Source organism: Terrapene carolina, unplaced genomic scaffold, assembly GCF_002925995.2.
Source record: "Terrapene carolina triunguis isolate 2854851 unplaced genomic scaffold, T_m_triunguis-2.0 Scaffold96, whole genome shotgun sequence".
NCBI lineage: Eukaryota > Metazoa > Chordata > Testudines > Emydidae > Terrapene > Terrapene triunguis.
Window position 1 is genome coordinate 10,622,467 of NW_020664447.1, and position 19,106 is coordinate 10,641,572.

Sequence of the window (19,106 nt, forward strand, 5' to 3'; positions counted from 1 at the left end):
TTATGCTCATTTCTATTTTCCTCGCTAGGATTTAACTTCCACTTTTTAAAGGATGTCTTTTTGCCTCTAACTGCTTACTTTACTTTATTGTTTAGCCACGGTGGCAGTTTTTTGGTCTTCTATGTTTTTTAATTTGGGATATACATTTAAATTGAGCTTCTATTATGGTGTCTTTTAAAAGTTTTCATGCAGCTTGCAGGGGTTCCACTTTTGGCACTGTACCCTTTAATTTCTGTTCAACTAACTTCCTCATTTTTGTTCAGAAGTATTATTTGTATCATTCATTCTGACTGTATACATACTCCATTTCTGAAGCCAGTAGAAATGAGAAATAGCAATGTTTTATTTTATGAATTGTAAACTTGACAGCAACTCTAAAGTTATGTTTTGATTTATAAAAAGCATCATGTGTTTACTGTAAGAAAATGCTTATTTTAATAATTATTAGTGGAATACAACTGTTCAGATATTAAAAATTGTATACAGAATTTTCAATGCATCAGGAAGTTTCACTCTTGACAATATACTTAGTTCTTAAAAAGGGACAGTAATATCTTACTTGTTATCTAGTACACAGCTGCAACAAGAAATCATCTCCAGGTCTCTAATTTATGTTTTTAGCACCCCTGCCATATTTGACAAAGCTGAAGTTGGTATTTTGAGACAATTTTTCTTAAGTGCTCTCCAAAAATGCCACACATAACCACCCAGTTTTTTCAGGTTCTGAGTATGCAAATTGCTGCCCCTATTAAATCTACAGATCCAATTTGTAATTGCTGACCTTTATATTACCACTGGCAAACAGGAAAACATCCCTTTTCTGTAATTTATTTCAACAGGTACATTAAATAAAATCTGTTCATTCAAAACCTATGCCTTTACCAGTAGAAAGCAGTTCATACAGGACAAAAGAATGTAATACAACACTATCAAAAGCAAGGTAGTAACAGCCTTTAGTCCAGTGCATTTGTTTTACAGGCTCACGTAGCAACTGTTTCTAATACACAATGACTTGAGTAAAGATACAAATATTTGGAACAGAAATTTAAACAATCCTTTTAAACCCCTACACATTTACCTACTTTGGACCAACAGTTAATAACCAAAAAAACCCAATTGCTCTCCTTCAAAAGAGTTAGCCTACCACCTCACTTCATTTATTTGAAAGGAGGCTCTCCTACAATGTAACACTGTATTAGAGATCAGAAATGTATACCTTTAATATGACCATGGCACCTTCTGAATTTCTATTTTTACTATCGTTTTATTTTTTTAACCTTTAAATTCCATTAAAAAAAATGTTTACAGTTGTTATACTAATCACACAGAAGTTCTACTGAAAGTCTCAAAACGAAAAAATAAATGTGAAAAGCAGAGATTTGCTTCTTTTCAACTATAACTGTACATAAGACAAAGTTATAATTTGATTGTCGGATTCTATTAAAATGACCATATATTCATGTAAAAATTAAACTACCTTAATTTAAATATTGGAAAGTTATGGCTTGGTACAATACTGTAATCCTATCACAATACAAAAACTTGAAATTGTGAAACAGATCAAATTCTCTTTGTGATCCAATATATTACTTAGGAAGTGTAAAATATTAATAAAAATACATAAATTCTTTATTTTATATAAGCCATTCAGTCCTTTCACAACAGGTTTTAAGTGTACCATGGCTATGAAACTTTCTTCACTTGTAGGAAACCTTCCTTGCCCAACCTTGTGGTGTTGAGCAAGGGAACTAACACAACAGCATACTGTGAAAATACTCAGAAGACAGAACACTGTCACTACCATAAAACTGATTCATCAAGGTTCTTGAGCAAACAGGACTATGCACATGCTTAAATACTTTGCTGATTCAAGGCCTAGATCAGGGGTGGACAAACTACGGCCTAGGGGCCACATCTGGCTCTTCTGTTGTTTTAATCCGGCACTTAAGCTCCCACCAGGGAACAGGGTCCAGGGCTTGCCCTGCTCCAGCCGGGGAGCGGGGTCGGGATCTTGCCCCGCTCTGCGCATGCCATGGTTCTGCACGGCTCCAGGAAACGGGAGGAGCTTATTAAAAACAATAAAAACCTACACGCATGTTAATAAGCTTACCAGAATTAATCCCAACTCTAACACAGATTCTGGCAGGAGCAGTCCTTCAATGCCCCACTGAAGTGGATTCCTTTGCAGTCACAAGTTCATCACAGCTCCAGCTCAGAACAAGGATTGGGGTCCTCCATGTACCAGAGGTCCTGTCCATTTGCTGGATCAGGAAAAAAGCCATCAGCTAGTTTGAAGCCAGATTATTTATCAAAAAAACCTCTCTGTCTTTTGGTCCCTGGAAAATCCAATTTGAACTAGTATATGCTTGCCTCTCCAGTGGGGTGGCTTCAAAGGGATGATAGCAGAGGAAGTACATTAGCATACCTCTTTTCTACTAAAGAAGGTACAAATAATGTCACAATAACATGTACACTTTGCATTTGATACAACGTACCACAAAGGTATTAACCCTACTACAATAGGGTACAACAATTCAATAAAGTTCATTCAAGGTATTGCAGGACATTGACAGTCTGTCACACCAGCCACTTTGAAGTTTCGAAATTAAGCACAAATATTGTCCTCCTAATTCAGGATAACCTGAGTTTCACTAAGATTTGCTCACAGATTCAACACTCTATGGGCTAGTCTACACTGGCAATGCTAAAGCGCTGCCCTGGCAGCGCTTTAACATGCCTTGTGTGGTCGCGGCGCAGCGCTGGGAGAGCGCTCTCCCAGCTCTCTAAAAAATCCACCTCGACAAGGGGCGCAGCTCCCAGCGCTGAGGCACTGTTTACACTGGTGCTTTACAGCGCTGCAACTTGCTGTGCTCAGGGGGGTGTTTTTTCACACCCGAGTGAGAAAGTTGCAGCGCTGTTAATTGCCAGGGTAGACAAGCCCTTAGTCTTGCTAGCTCACCAGGTGTGCTCTGCACATAGCTTGTTGAGCCATACTGGGATAGGAGGGGGAGTCTGAAGGATGTGGGGGCCCTAGGCAGGGAATGAGACAAAGCTGGTGTAGAAAGGGATCGCTGTCTCTTTGCACTGACAAATCAGTACGTGAAGGGCTCCAATAGCACTGCTGCCTTGGCTCCTTGGCAAACTCAGGCAGTAGCAAAGTGCCTCAGCATAAAGCACCGGTGCTTGAAAGACTTTCCCGCATGGAGAAACTAGGAGCCACAGATGCCTATGAAGACTTTAGACTCCACTGATGCATCTCCTCTCCCCTTGTCACCAGACCCCTTTTACCACTGGTGAACAACCTGCGGACTACATGGGAAGAGGATGAATACTTCTTCCAGAGCTGTAGGGGGGAGGGGCATGGATGGATCCCTGCCCCCATACATCCCCACTTTCTGTCCCTGTCCTCCACACCCACAGTAACCCCACCCACCAACACCACAGCTGCCCAATCCCCAGCAACACCACAGGGAGTCAAAGCGGACAGGATGAGCAGCCATGTACAGTAACCCTGGAGACCTGAGCAGGAATGAGAAGTGGATGGGAGGGAATGTTGAAGGTATACATGTATAGGCTGGGGGAAGCCTCAAGTTGAAGTAGTACTCCATTCCAGTTCATCGCACCAGCAGAGATCTTTGGTGAACCACCTCAAGTTCATAAGGACAGAGCTCCTCTCTGATCTGCTTCTCAGCGTAGGTCTTCAGTGCATCCCCACTTCAAACTTCATTTCTCCATGCTCTCTCATATAACTCAGCTCCATTTCGCTACTATCCCACTTCTCAACATGTGCCCACCACCCACATTCCTGCTCTGCCTTTAGATACATCTAAAAGGTGTTTGGTGTTGGAAGAATTTGAGCATCCCTCAAGGTGGAATATGTTCTGTAATACTGATATCAAACCTGGATTCTTGCTTGGATTACTAATCTAAGTAATAATTCTTTATAAACAGATACAGATATAATCATGAAGCTGCTTTACTAATCTCCTGGATAGAAACAGTCCTGACTAGCCACCCAAGCTGCTGTGCCCCAAATGGGATGAGCCTGGGCATGACCTTCAAGCTACAGACCTGTCAAACTGTAACAGTGAAAGACAAAGACAGGTAGTCATTTAGACCAGGTTCACTGATTAATAGCAGAAACTACTGCATTGGGTTGAAGTGAAAGAGAGCTGGGAAGGAGGGAGGAGGACAATCTAAGGGCTCTAATACACTCCAGATAAAGACGTATAAACCTTGTCATATCAAGCCCGTGGAAAAGCAATTTGTCAACATAGGCATGCTGGTGGGGGAGAAAAAACAATGGCATGGCAATTAGCTTACTACGATGCAAGTTTATTGCCAACTTTGGAAGAAATGAAGGCCAACATTTTCTGGTATATTAGGGCAAAGATCCAGACAGTGGAGGATTCCCCTAACATAGTGGAATCTTTTAATAGTCTATAGCTGCCATAGCTACACACATACTGCATCCCAACACAGGCAATGTTTCTAGGGAACCCCAAACGCTTGTCAAATCTCTACAGTCACACTGGTTCCTATGATCCACTGGCACCCAGCACAATTCTGAGCAACATGAGCTGCTATAAACTGCAACAGGAAACCAACCCAGGAGTATCAAGGGGACACAAACTCACTCTTTCCACTTCCCTTTCAGTCTAGTGTCAAACAGCTCAGTTGGAGAAGCCAGCCCTTCAAAACATGTCTAGCATCATCTTAACCTTGTAGACAATAGTGCAAGATGGACCAGTCATTACAGCCTGAAGTTCACCACTCTGTGGACTCAAAACAGTGCCTCTAGAAAAAAAATCGAGATGTACAAAACTTGATCTCTCAAACTGGCTCAAAAAGCATTTTCAATACTTTTTGTCGTACGATATCTGTGGGGATTTTTAAAAAAAATGTTTAATGCATCAAGCCGTACACAAAGCATGTTATAAGGGATTGCAGATAATCTGATATACTTTTGATGCATTCATGAGAGACTGAAATAGCTAACTGTCCATTAAGAAAATGTCATGTTTTAGAATGTCTTAGAAGAGTGAAGGTGGTAGTTAAGCAGTTTCTGTGCATGATATATCTAAAAAAATCCACACAAACCTTTTTGCACCAAAACACAAGCTTCTCCCATCCAAACAAAGTCTGAAGGTCTCCTTTTGAGACACTAAAATGACTTCATACATCTCCTCAAACACCATGCCTCTAATGCTCTATTTACCGAAAAGACATGCCAGTAGGAAGAAGGATTCCCGACGGCAATGCCCTGGGTCTAAGTCATCATCTGTGGCCAGACTCCCAGACTGCTAGGAGCGGCCATGCTCCAGCCATTTGACTCGAGTTTGGCTTTGATTTTTGTTACGAAAGTACTAGTTTGAAGGCACCCTTGTAAACCCTCCTCCCAAAGGCATGGAGATGGTATCCTTCACCCGTAGCATCTTTTCTTGATTAACATGAAAGAGTAGCAGATTAAGTCACCCAATACAAGGGATTGCTGGAGGTTTCAATTTTGAGAACCCAAAATTATTAATAGGATGACTTTCCTTCTGCAAATACATTAATCCATCCACCCATCCGGAGGACAGCTGCGATAAAATATTAAGCAGACAGGGAATTAAAAAATGACAACACTACCACCCTCCATGGTAAAAGCACTGAAGTTCCCTGTATTCTCTTTTGCAAGTTTCTATTGTAATTAGTCAAATAGGTCAAAATCAATCGGAAGAAACCTGTGTCTCAAATCTGCATCCAAGGAAGACAGTACTTCAGCAAATGTTGGCTATATGTACTCTACGTTATTCCTCAAGTGAAGCTCTGTTCTTTTCAGCCTATATCAACTAGAAAGCTGTTGAGATAAGTGTCTTTTTCAGCAGTCCAAGTAACAGTGTACTGGATTTTAGCAGCAACTCAGGGTTGCTGTAGGGTTCTGCAGATGCTACAACATGTTCCAAAATTGTTTAAATAATAAAAGTAGAGGAACTGTTCCAGAAAGTAGATTTACTGGTGAAATTATGCTAAACCATAAGACTTTAAATATAGCTTTGGCCCTAGTCAAAACACAGGCATAAATGTTTGCAGGAGTGATGGTCTCCCTAGTCTGTTTGCCAGAAGCTGGGAATGAGTGACAGGGAATGGATCACTTGATGATTACCTGTTCATTCCCTCTAGGGCACCTGGCATTGGCCACTCTTGGAAGACTGGATACTGGGCTAGATGGACTTTTGGTCTGACCCAGTATGGCCGTTCCTATGAGTGGGGCTTGAGTGGTGGCCTTTGTAGACTCCTTTCATCAATCCATTAACAGTTACTAAAATTCTCAGTATCCCCTGTATGCAATTTTGCATAGTTTAAAAAACTCAGTATAAAATTTACTAACTTGACTTCTTTCATTAGGTTTAGTTGTCACCCTCATATGCATGCAAGAGTATTTCATTTTGAATTCCAAGGTCTGTTCAACTTTCCAGCTGTACTGTAACACAGAATCTAGAGAATATACTGACTAAACATATCAGCACAGCTCACTGTTAAATAGATTCATATAATTTAGAAAAATATTTCAAAGTTTGAACAGTAAATAAGTACTGGATTTTTTGTTATACACCTCTACCTCGATATAACGCTGTCCTTGGAAGCCAAAAAATCTTACCGCGTTATAGGTGAAACCGTGTTATATCGAACTTGCTTTGATTCACCGGAGTGCGCAGCCCCGCCCCCTCGGAGCACTGCTTTACCGTGTTATATCCGAATTCGTGTTATATCGGGGTAGAGGTGTAGTTGCTGGAATGTGTAATGCAATCAGTACAAAATATCAGTCACAAAACTGTGTTATAAATACAACTAATTTTTCCAAAAAATATTTTATACAATAAAGGCTGACTTAAATAGGTAGCATGACCATGAGGTTAATTAATTATAAAGTGGAGAAAATTTATCTTCATAAATTTAAAAAAAATGTTAAATACCATAATCTTTTAAATAAAAAATATAAGAGCATTATAGAAAGAATTGAGATTTTTCATAAATGCAACTATTCAACCACGCTTATAAACTAGAAATTGAAAGGTGCCTTGTGAAGGAAAGAGAAAAATTATTTGTTCTACTCTTTTCCCCCCTTTCTTTGTAATGTATAAAGAAAGTCTGAAAGTTGCAAGTTTTTTTTAACCTGAAAATCCTCAAGAATGTTAAGTCCTGTCCCTAGGATAAAAGTCAAACAGGAAAAAAAAGGGGGGGGGTTAAAAATGTTAGGCCTTCTTTATACATCAGAAAGCAAAATATATATATGTATTTATTTATTTTATATATATATATATATAAATAAATAAATAAATAAATAAATAAATACAGGCATGCAGCATAAACCTGTGTTTCTTCTGCAAGTCACCTTTAGGGTGTCGGTATAGAACAGATTTTAGTTTTCATTACTAGCTTCCGTCATAACATTTATTCAGCACCTTCCTTACAAACGTATCAAAGTAATTATTTCATTATAAAACTTAGTACTTACATAGTGCCTTCCATTTTCAAAACACTGTACAAACACAAACTAACCAATCATATCCAAGAGTCCCCAAACTGCTCCACAAAGCAGCAGATTAGAAAGTGATATTGCAGCAACAGCAGGGTGAATAAAAATTGGATTTTTATTGTTAAATTATGTTTTTCTTTTTAAAAATAAATTTATTTAAAATGGAATCTGAATTTAATATAATATATATATTAAGGCCTAAACTTATTAAAATCTCTTAGAACATTTAAGTAAAAAAATAAATATGCTGAATTCATTAGCTTCTATCAAAAACTTTAGAGTTAAAGGCTGCTTTTCTATAGATAGAAAAAAATCAGAGGAAAAACATCTAAATTTGGAGGTCAACCTTTATAAATATGGCACAATAGTATAAATAAGAAATATATCATTCACTATTTTCTAACATACTAAAAATGTACAATTAATATGTATCTGAAAATACTAAACTATATAATTGCTTAAATAAATGTATATAGCGATAGGGTACCCTCCTAGGTAACAAAAAGATGTACCATATCTAATGTAAAGGCTCTGTTTAGTTGTAAATCAGTATGTTTTAATGGTTCTCAACCACTGAGAATACACCTTTCTTTAAAAAAAGAAGTGAATTACAAATGGAAAAGTTGATTAAAATTGATTATTTAAATCAAGGCTTTCCACTTGGCGATTTAAATCAATTCATACTGAGAAACTCTAGACTAACGTGGGAGCCATTAAGCACCCAGCAATAACTCAACCACAGCCTTTGTCGTTCAAATCTATTTTATCAAGGAAAAGTAATGTCAGCCAAAACACAAGGCTGGGAGAAAACTGCTTTGAAAACAGTAGCACTACTTGAAATCTTGAACCATAACCTAGACAGTCAGTAGGGTATGGTAAAAAAGAATTTGGTTCAGATTCTGACCAAAAAGGCCATATCTATGCACCTGTGGACAAGACAGGTTAAGGGGAAGAAAGGAAATGTCTACACTGTTAGTAGAATTGCGTACAATGCCCACATCAGCCTATTGCATGTGGACCTTCTTGCTGAGACTACTAACAGGAGCAATAACTTCTTTGTTTCTTCTCTAAACACTAGAATACACTTCCTCCTACACGGAGTTAGTGTCCATTTTTTATCCTCTTTTTAGATGAGTTTCACTGAGCCTTTGCACGTCTCTCTTCCCTCACAGTTATTTAAACTAGCATCCACCCTTTTTTGGAACCCCTTCCCTTGCTCAGATACCCTCATCAGCCACCCAAAGTTTCAGGTTACTAGAGAAGCTGATTTTGCTTCTTCCACATCACTCTCAAACCCAACAGTTCTCATTAACTGTCACTAAGCCAACAGAACTGCTTCTCTTCTCAGTCTGTTTGCCCCTTCCCTCCTGTTTTTATTATTCTTCCTTCTGTCTGTATGCCTCATTCACCTCTGCTCTTTCACATTTGTATAGTCTTCCTCCCCTGCTAAAGGAAGAGAATCATACCTATATTCCAGCACACAGATCATCTCTTGTGGCACTGGCATGCACAAACTGAATTAATCTCCACGGTTCATCTTCAGGTTCAAATGTAATAGGATAGGACAAGTCCACACTGGAGCAAGGCAAAAAAGAGTTAATGATCTCTCCTGGAAACAGGAGCTAACATTTACCCTGCCCCACAACACCTGCCAGAAACAATAAGTCTGGAGGGAGGGCCTCTAACTGAAGGAAATAAAACAAAAGAAAGCAGGCTTCAGAACTGGGTCTCCCTGACAGAAGGATTTTGGGTATAAAGCAGAGAGGTGCCGGCTGAGCAGCCAAACCTAGGGGAAAGGGTTGGACTGGTCATTCTACTAAACAAATAGTCAAATCACAGGAAGGCAATGAGTTTTGACCATACTCTGAACATGTAGACTGTTTTGGAACAAATCAACTGGAAGAGTCACATATTCACATATGTTCTGTTCAGGAGCACAAGAGGAATTCTCTCCAGGTTTACAAATTAACAAAAAGAGAGAAACAGGAGGTAGAATAGTACACAGGTCTCACAACCTTACACCAAGTTTGAAGTTTCTGTAGAATTTTACATGCAACTCTCAAACTTTTTACACTATGAAATGGAATACATTATATTGTTAGCTTCTGTACTTGTTGTTTAGGGAAGGATCCCAAAGTTTATTACAATTATTTTTGCAGTCTTCCAAAAGGCTTAGAAAGTTTGTAAGCACTGCAAACTTGGCAGTCTTTGTGACAACCTTGAAAAGCATGGACTGTTCCAAGTTTTACAACACTAATTATTAACTTCTTAATGACATTTGATTTCCCCATCCCAGAAAAAAAGAAAACTTATATTGCTGACAATTATGCACTTATATTCAAGAAACTGTTCACACTATTTTAGAACTGCTTTGACTAAAGTATAAACAGTTACTTAATATACAGTTACAGTAATAATCAGGTACAAGTTACTGTTGCTGTGGCAGAAACCATAATAATATGCAAAGCTTAACCACATGCTACAAAGCTAAAACAGTAGTTATACTTTAACAAAAACTTGTTTTCTAACGTCTTTCAGACAATTTTTTATTAGTGAGCATCTAATTCTAAATCATAATTGTTAAAATCATTTTGCTGTGCAATATTACTAAATACCTAAACAGATTTTCCCAGATACTACATTTGCTAACAAATACAAGGTTCCAAATACCATCAATTACTGACGGCTTACTGTTACATTATATTTTAAAACACACTGTACAAGATACCAACCTAGTATGTTATCCCCGATCTTAAAGTCACTTCAAATTTTCCAAAGGCATAATTCAGTTCTACCTTTTATTATGAGTGGTTTCCAAATAGTTTTTGTTCCAATTTAATTATAAAACAGATAGTTAAATCAGTGTGATCCCTAGCATAGACACAGTTATACTGGTGCTGACAGAAGTATTGCCTATTTCACAAGTTTATGAAAATAAGCCACACCGACATGAGCCCCCTACATACTGGTATAACTCTCTACACTAAAGGATTGCACTGATTTAACTTGATCTGTTTCTAAACGGACAATTAAATTGATACAAAAACAAAATGTGACAAATCCTAAAAGATCTCTGGACACAGCAAGAGAAATTTGTCTTTGGACATCAAGCAATCATAACAACCTGACCAAAAGGGGGATCAGAGAGCAGATTGCTTTCAAGAGATGTACGTTATTCACTTTTCTTTTCTCTCTGTAACTACCTTAAAATGCCTTATTTAAGTTTAGCTTATGGAAGATATAAACCCAGATAGTTATTTCCTGTTTTTAATCAATCTTATTTTTAAGATTACTGTTGTATGGGTAATTTCATGCAGAGGTCCCCAAAAAGAAGAGAACCTTGTAACCTGCAAGGAGAAGTACTGAAGAGTAAACACTTTCCGGAAACTACACCATCCTCTGATTCTTGGTCAAGGGGCACAAACAAATGTGTCATCTCACAGACATGTTCACCTGCTACAGCCAGATGGTAACATAAGGGGGGAAGCCAAAAGACCAAGCAAGACATTGAGTTGGAGGGTATTGGTCACAATGTTATATAAAGCAGAGTTGCTCAAACTAGGGTCCGCGGACTACTCCTAGGGTTCGCAAGTCATGTCTGGGGCCGTCAGCCCCGCTGATCATCAACTCCCCCTCCCAGTGCCTCCTGCACGCCATGGAACAGCTGTTCAGCAGCGTGCGGGAGGCACTGGGAGGGAGGGAAGGAGGTGCGCTCGGGGGAGGGGGCGGAAAGAAGCAGGGAAGAGGAGGGGTAGGGGTGGGGCTTTGGGGGAAGGGGTGGAATGGGGACGGGGCCTGGGGCTGAGCAGGGGACTTGGGGGTCTGCGAAAAATTTTAAATAGAAATGGGTGTCCTCGGGTTGCTAAAGTTTGAGAACCACTGATATAAAGTATATTTAAGTTGAAGAAATACCGGGCTTCTGGATACATCCTCCTCTGCATGCAAGCCTGCTGGCTATTCAAGATAACAGTAGTTATGCAAATGAATAGAGGGGATTATATTCACTTATACTTCTACCGTACTTTAAATTCTTTTAAGTTTTTACTCTAATAAAATTATGCAGCTTCTGCCCCAAACTGAAAGAAGAGGTACATGAAGGTGAATTCCCACACTCATGAAAGAAAGAGACGGATGGAAGAATACTGAGACACTGTAAAACAAATGGACCATATTATACCCTCCATTTCCATTGGTGGAAGGGTAAAGGGACACAACAGATCCCATCCCAGGGAGATCTGCCTTTGTGCTGTCATTTATCCAACCCTATCATTTCTCTAACTCGGTAGAGGCACTTTGAGCTTCTGAGACAAGGGCAAATAAATACTGGAGTCCAATCAAAGGCTACAGAGCCTAGTATCCTCCCAAGTCCATGGAGGCTGGTATCTTGGGGTATGTCTACACTGCACAGTTGTCGCCAAAACTTTTGTCTTTCGCAGGTACTTAAACCCCCATCTGCCCGCGAAAGACAAAAGTTTTGCCGACCCAAGCAGCAGTGTGAACGCAGGTTTGTCAGCAGGAAGTTGGCTCTCCTGCTAACAAAGCTTATGCCACTCGCGGGGCTGGAAGTATTTTGTCGGCAAAAGTGCCGAAAAAATACCGCAAAAAAGTGTCAACACAGCCTTGTCGCTAAAAGCTGCGTAGACAAACCCTTAGTGGTGCTGAAGAGCCTGAAAAAGCTCCAGGGTCAGGAAATACTTCAGCACATACACTCTTACCTGACTGGAATGCAGGGAGAGACATAAAAGGATACTCAATGCAGGATAAGCACTGAGCAGGTAAAAGAGCCAGAACAGCAAGTGAAGAGATAAAGCTCCTACAGAAAGCTCATTCATTGAAATAACTAACTGGAAGATTATAAGTAGGGCAAGCTAAGAATGAGAGGAGGTGGCATGCAATCACGAGTTGGAGAGGGGAGGGGTATTGGTTTGCACAGCTATCCAATACTAATCTCTTAGGCCTGGTCTACACTAGGCTTTTATGTCGACTTTAGCGCCGTTATATCGAATTAACCCTGCACCCGTCCACACCAGGAAGCCATTTAGTTCGACATAAAGCTCTCTTTAAATCGATTTCTGTAATCCTCCCCAACGAGAGGAGTAGCGCTAAATTCGACATGGCCATATCGAATTAGGCTAGGTGTGGATGGAAATCGACGGTAATAGCTCCGGGAGCTATCCCACAGTGCACCACTCTGTTGACGCTCTGGACAGCAGTCCGAGCTCGGATGCTCTGACCAGCCACACCCCCGGGAAAATTTGAATTCATTTTCATTTTCCTGTCTGGGCAGTTTGAATCTCAGTTCCTCTTTGGACATCGAGGGGAGCTCAGCAGCAGTGGCAACTATGCAGAGCTCTCCAGCAGAGATGGCCGTGCAATCTAATAGAAAGAGGGCCCCAGCATGGACTGATCGGGAAGTCTTGGATCTCATCGCAGTGTGGGGCGATGAGTCCGTGCTTTCAGAGCTGCGCTCCAAAAGAAGGAATGCTAAGATCTACGAGAAGATCTCCAAAGCCATGGCAGAGAGAGGCTACAGCCGGGATGCAACGCAGTGCCGCGTGAAAATCAAGGAGCTGAGACAAGGCTACCAAAAAAACAAAGAGGCTAACGGACGATCCGGATCCCAGCCCCACACATCCCGTTTCTACGAGGCACTGCATTCCATCCTGGGAGCGGCCGCCACCACTACCCCACCCCTGACCGTGGACTCCGAGGATGGGATCATGTCCGCGGCCGGTTCCTCGGACATGTTAGCGGACGGGGAAGATGAGGAAGGAGATGAGGAGGACGAGGCAGTCGACAGCGCTTACCAAGCTGATTTCCCCGACAGCCAGGAGCTCTACATCACCCTTACAGAGATCCCCTACCAACCCTCCCCAGCATGTAACCTGGACACAGATTCAGGCGAAGGATCAAGCGGTAAGTGCTTTAAACATATTAACCTTTATTTTTTACAAAACTTGAATATTAATACTAAGAACAATCTGTGAATCATGATTTCTTCCCCCTGGGCGCTTAAGTAATCAGTAACAACTATTTAAAAAAAAATCAAACAGTGTCCGGTTGTGCATGATTGTGCTGCCCAAGCTGCTCCACTCTTTAGTGCCTGCTACTGCAGCTATATTAGAATCCTGTCTATATGTCCGGGGATAGAGCAGTAGTCCTCCACGGACATCTCCACAAAGCTCTGCTGCAGGTAATGGGACAGCCTGTTCATCAGGTTCCTGGGGAGAGCGGCTTTACTTGGTCCTCCGAAGTAGGAGACGTTCCCGCGCCAGGAGACAAGCAGGTACTCCGGTATCATTGCCTTGCATAGCATGGCGGCATAGGGCCCCGGTCTCTGCAGGCTTTCTCGAAGCATCCGTTGGATCTCGGTGTCCGGGATCCTCATGAGAGTTATGTCGCTCATGATGACCTGCTTTGAATTAGGTAGGGGACTGTTAGTATTGGGACTGCTTGCAACAAGTTCCTTTACAGAACTGTGACCGCTGGTTTACAGCCACGCGGTGGGGGCGGGAGAGGGGCAGCATACAGGGATCTTTCCCTGGCTCATCCGCGAGGGGGTGGGACAGGGCCAGAGTTCCTGCTTGGCCGATTGCTGGCAGCACAGACTGGCAGTGCTTTCAATGTGAAAGGAGGCCAGTGGTACTCCTACAGTTTTAAGCAGCCACAAGTCTACGGCTTACCATGTTTGCCTGCTACAGAGAGTACCGTGTCCTGCCCCGCTTCCCAGATCGGCAGTGCAAAAGCCCAGGCACTGAAGGCGAGGTTCGAAAATTCGACCTTGTCCTGAGTGCGCATGTGATAGGTGTGGTTCATGGTCTTGTTCACAGAGAAAAACTATGTTCTTGATTCACAACCACATTTTTCTTTCGGAGGAATTCACTGCCTTTTCCTCATTCCCACAGCCACATCTGCAACTGTCTCCCAACCCAGCTTGGCATCACACTCCCAGAGGCTAGCGCACATTAGGTGGAGAAAGAAGAAGACGCGAGAGGACATGTTCTCAGAACTAATGGGCTGCTCCTGAGCCCAGGCAGCACAGCAGAACCAGTGGAGGGAGAATTTGTCACAAATGCACCGGACACACATGGAACGTGAGGAGAGGTGGCGGGCAGGAAGACCAGCAGGCGACTCAAACGCTGCTTGGACTTCTGAGGGAGCAAACGGACACGCTCCGGCGCCTTGTTGATGTTCTGCAGGAACGGAGGCAGGAGGACAGAGCCCCGCTGCAGTCTATCAGGAACCGCAGTCCCCCGCCACCAAGTCCCATACCCCCCCTCTCCCAAAGTCCAAAGAAGGAGGGGTGGCAGAGTCCGTGAAAACTCTCACTCCACCCCTGCAGACTGCTCAAGCACCAGAAGGCTGTCATTCCCCAAAATTTGAAAAGTCCTTTCCTGCCCGCCTCACCCAAGCCCCCGTCCGACTTTCACCCCCCAGTTTCCTGTCTGGTTGTTAAGAAAAAATATGTTTCTGTTCATTACTGTTTCAGTCAGGTTCTTTTGAGGGAGAGTCTGTCTGGAGGGGGGGAAGGGGCTTGGTAATTGGACAGGACAGTGACCTTTAGCAGGGTACAGAGGCGGTGTCAGGTCCAGCATCAGGACACATACACAGTGCAGTCACTGGTTACCCTGGTCAGTCTGGGAGGTGTTTTTCATGTTCTGGGGGGGGGGTTGCTCTGTGACTTTGTGGCGGGGGAGGGCAGTTACAGATCTTATGCAGCGGTCCTTATCATGGATCACAGATCCACGCAGCAGGGGATATGTAACCCTACCCCCCCTGCCAGAAAGTCACATAGCCGACACATACACACAGTCCCCCCCAGGAGTGCTGGCAGGCTCCATTGAAATAACCAGTCCACCAGTGCGGAGCCTGTCATTCCGGGAGTTTAGAAGCATCATTTGCATCACAACCCTAAACCCGCCCCCCGCCACAGTCTGCGTCCCAGGTTTAAAATATTCCCGCGAAAACAGCAATACAGACAACGGTGTTCATTAACAAAATCTAAATGATTTTATTTTTTGGGAAGGGGAAGGGGGTGAAGGGGGTATGTAACTGGAGAGGATAGTGAAAATGAACTGGGTAAAGAAACGGGGGCAGGTTCAGCTTTTCTGTCCACAAACTGAAAAGTCACTGGTTGCCCTGCTCACTCAGGAACCTAGCTTTCAAAGCCTCCCGGATGCACAGGGCGTCCCGCTGGGATCTTCTAATGGCCCGGCTGTCTGGCTGGACGTAATCAGCAGCCAGGCTATTTGCCTCTAGCTCCCACCCCGCCATAAAGGTCTCCCCCTTGCTCTCACACAGATTGTGGAGCACACAGCAAGCTGCAATAACGATGGGGATATTGGTTTCACTGAGATCACAGCGAGTGAGTAAGCTTCTCCATCTCCCTTTGAGACGGCCAAAAGCACACTCCACCACCATTCTGCACTTGCTGAGACGGTAGTTGAACAGTTCTTTTTCTGTGTCCAGGGCGCCAGTATAGGGCTTCATGAGCCAGGGCATTAGCGGGTAGGCTGGGTCCCCGAGGATGACTGTAGGCATCTCCACATCCCCAAGAGTTATTTTGTGGTCTGGGAAGTAAATACCTTCCTGCAGCCGTCTAAACAGACCAGAGTTCCTGAACACGCGAGCGTCATGAACCTTGCCCGGCCATCCGACGTAGATGTTTGTAAACCGTCCCCGATGGTCCACCAGTGCTTGCAGCACCATTGAAAAGTAGCCCTTTCGGTTGATGTACTGGCTGGCCTGGTGGTCCGGTCCCAGGATAGGGATGTGAGTCCCATCGATAGCCCCACCGCAGTTTGGGAATCCCATCGCGGCAAAGCCATCTATGATGACCTGCGCGTTTCCCAGGGTCACTACCTTTGGGAGCAGTACCTTCACGATTGCCTTGGCTACTTGCATGACAACAACCCCCACGGTAGATTTGCCCAAGCCAAAGTGGTTCGCAACTGACCGGTAGCTGTCCGGCGTTGCAAGCTTCCAGAGGGCTATGGCCACTCGCTTCTCAACTGTGAGGGCTGCTCTCATCCTGGTATTCTGGCGCTTCAGGGCAGGGGACAGCAATTCACAAAGTTCGAGGAAAGTCCCCTTCCGCATGCGAAAGTTTCGCAGCCACTGGGATTCATCCCAGACCTGAAGCACTATACGGTCCCACCAGTCCGTGCTTGTTTCCCGGGCCCAGAATCGCCGTTCCACGATATCCACATGACCCATTGCCACCGTGATGTCCTGGGCGCTGGGGCTCGTGGTTTCTGACAGCTCTGTGCTACTCTCCGACTTCAGGCCATCACGGCGGTGTCGTAGCCTCCTCGCCTGATTACTCTTCATCTGCCTCAGGGAAAGGTGTATGATAAGCTGCGAGGTGTTGAGAACGGCCACAAGTGCAGCGATGGTCGCAGCGTGATCCATGATCGCAGTGCTGTGGCGTCCGCGCTGTCACTGACCAGAAAAGTGCGCGAACTGATTTCCCGCCGGCGCTTTCATGGAGGGAGGGAGGGCGTTAGTGACGGACGGATGACGACAAATTTTTTTTACCCAGAAGGCATTGGCGGCTCGACCCAGAATTCCGATGGGCAGCGGGGACTGCGGGAACTGTGGGATAGCTGCCCACAGTGCACCGCTTCCAATATCGACGCTCGCCCGTTAGTGTGGACTCACAAAGTCGAATTACTGTCCTTAGTGTGTCCTTAGTGTGGACACACACGTTCGACTTTGCAATATCGATTCCACATATTCGATTTAAGTAAAATCGAATTACCCTCGTAGTGTAGACATACCCTTAGGGACCAACATCATTTCAAGCTCAAGAGTAGGACTGCGCAAATGATATATTGCATTTATCTCAATATAAAATTCTAATAATTGGTAGGCAAAAACTGATAAATAATCAGGAGAAGGCACAGAATGAGAATAAGGAAATCTGGGCTCTGTTCCCAACTTTGCAACAGACTTGCTATGGGGAAATGGACAAGATGCAACCTCAGTTTCCCTATTGGTTAGGTAAGTATAGTATTTATTAACAGAATTAGAATTCAAAACAAATAGGTGAAGAGAATGATTTGAGCCATTCCTATCATGTGATTTTCAGTTCATAGGAAAAGATTAAACATTTACATTTTGAAGTAGACTAAAGTATTTCAATTACTGACAATGGAAGTTCAAATGAAATCAGTCAGAACTCCATTGTCTCAATACATTAAAAAAAAATGTTTTAAATATAACGAGTGTTAAACTAATAAAATATAAAAAGGAAATTTTCACATGACTTAGTGGTATCCTAAATTATTTCTGAAAGTCATTTATACCAACAGTAATATTAAAGAAGGCACACAGGCATAATCATTATATTCATGCTGTACACACATCAAAAGCTAAACTTTGTGATTCCAATACGACATTAGTGACAAACACAAATAGGATGAACAAACTTATTTTTTTTCCACCTTTGCTTGCAAACAATAAACTAGTATGCACAGTGAGAAAAATGAAATATCTGCCACCAGCTCTGAATCAGCATAGGCTATCCTCAACACAAAAAGTAGATCTGAACTAGCTTGAGCATCTACACGCAGACCTATCAGTCTGATCTCTTTTTTAAAAATTAATTTATCCTTCATTAACCTCAAACAGTAGATTTACTGAAATAAAAAATTCTCAAATGACTGGATAGAACCTTGTGTGGGCCCTCTCCTATATGGGTGAATTTCATCTTAAGAAAATAGCTTACATGGTCAAGAACGAGGCTTGAAAAAATCTCAACCAAAACAAATAGAAAATGTGGACTAGCAAGTGGTCTGAAGAGCTACTGACTTTTTCACAGGAAAAAAGGGAGACAGGGAGCAGAATAATTGGAGAGAGAAGCTGACAGGCAGGAAAACCTGTCCAAGCTATGGAGAGAAGCAGTAGTAACTTCTCAGCCCGGGAAAAAGGAAGCCCTGCAAAGAGGTTTCTGAAGGGTGTGTATAGAGGGTGTACTCCTGGGGGAATTCTGCATCACTGCGCAATGCAAAAATCTTCCAGAAATTAATGTTGTGCACGCAGAATTTCTTCCCCCCCCCCCCCCCCCCAGAAATGGGCTGCAGTGCTGCTGGCCACCATTAGGGGCAGCTGGACCTGGCAGAGCCCAGTTCGCACCTAGAAGACACTGCCGGGGGTCGGGGAGGAGGAGCTGGAGGGTTCCCAGCAGCTGCAGTTCCCTGCACCCCCTGAGGGAAGGAGACAGCAGCACACAGGAAACTCCACACAAGCCTGGGACCAAGCATCAGGCTGTTTCTCCCTCTGGATCCCTGGGCTCTGAGAAGTGGCAGGTGTCTGGGCTGATGGGGGGGCTCTGCAGCTGGGCTCTGGGGGAAGAGGGTGTGGGTATCTCGGCAAGAGGGGGCCCCATGGCTGGGCTCTGGGGGGGAGGAATTGTGGGTATCTGGCCCCCCAGCTAGGCTCTGCAGGGAGGTGGGGGCAGAGAAACAGGAACTGGGTTGTCATAAGGGTTTCTTTAACTCTCTACTCCTGGGGGAAATTTTGTGTGTGTCTGTATTGTTACAGACATACTTGCTGACAGATATTTTGAAATAAATTACCAAAA

General features: G+C 43.2%; 1 protein-coding gene across 5 annotated transcripts in view; it reads right to left on the reverse strand.

Annotated features, from left to right (window-relative positions):
* Positions 1-19,106, reverse strand: part of HIPK3 (homeodomain interacting protein kinase 3) — a 150,311-nt gene that overhangs the window by 121,223 nt on the left and 9,982 nt on the right. The window contains exon 1 of one of the 5 annotated variants that reach the window (XM_024211463.1): positions 6,644-6,681. The exons of the other annotated variants lie outside the window; for them this stretch is intronic. The gene's annotated coding sequence lies outside the window, so the exon portion shown is untranslated. Of the gene's footprint in view, positions 1-6,643; positions 6,682-19,106 lie in introns of those variants that run through there. 5 annotated transcript variants of the gene reach the window in all.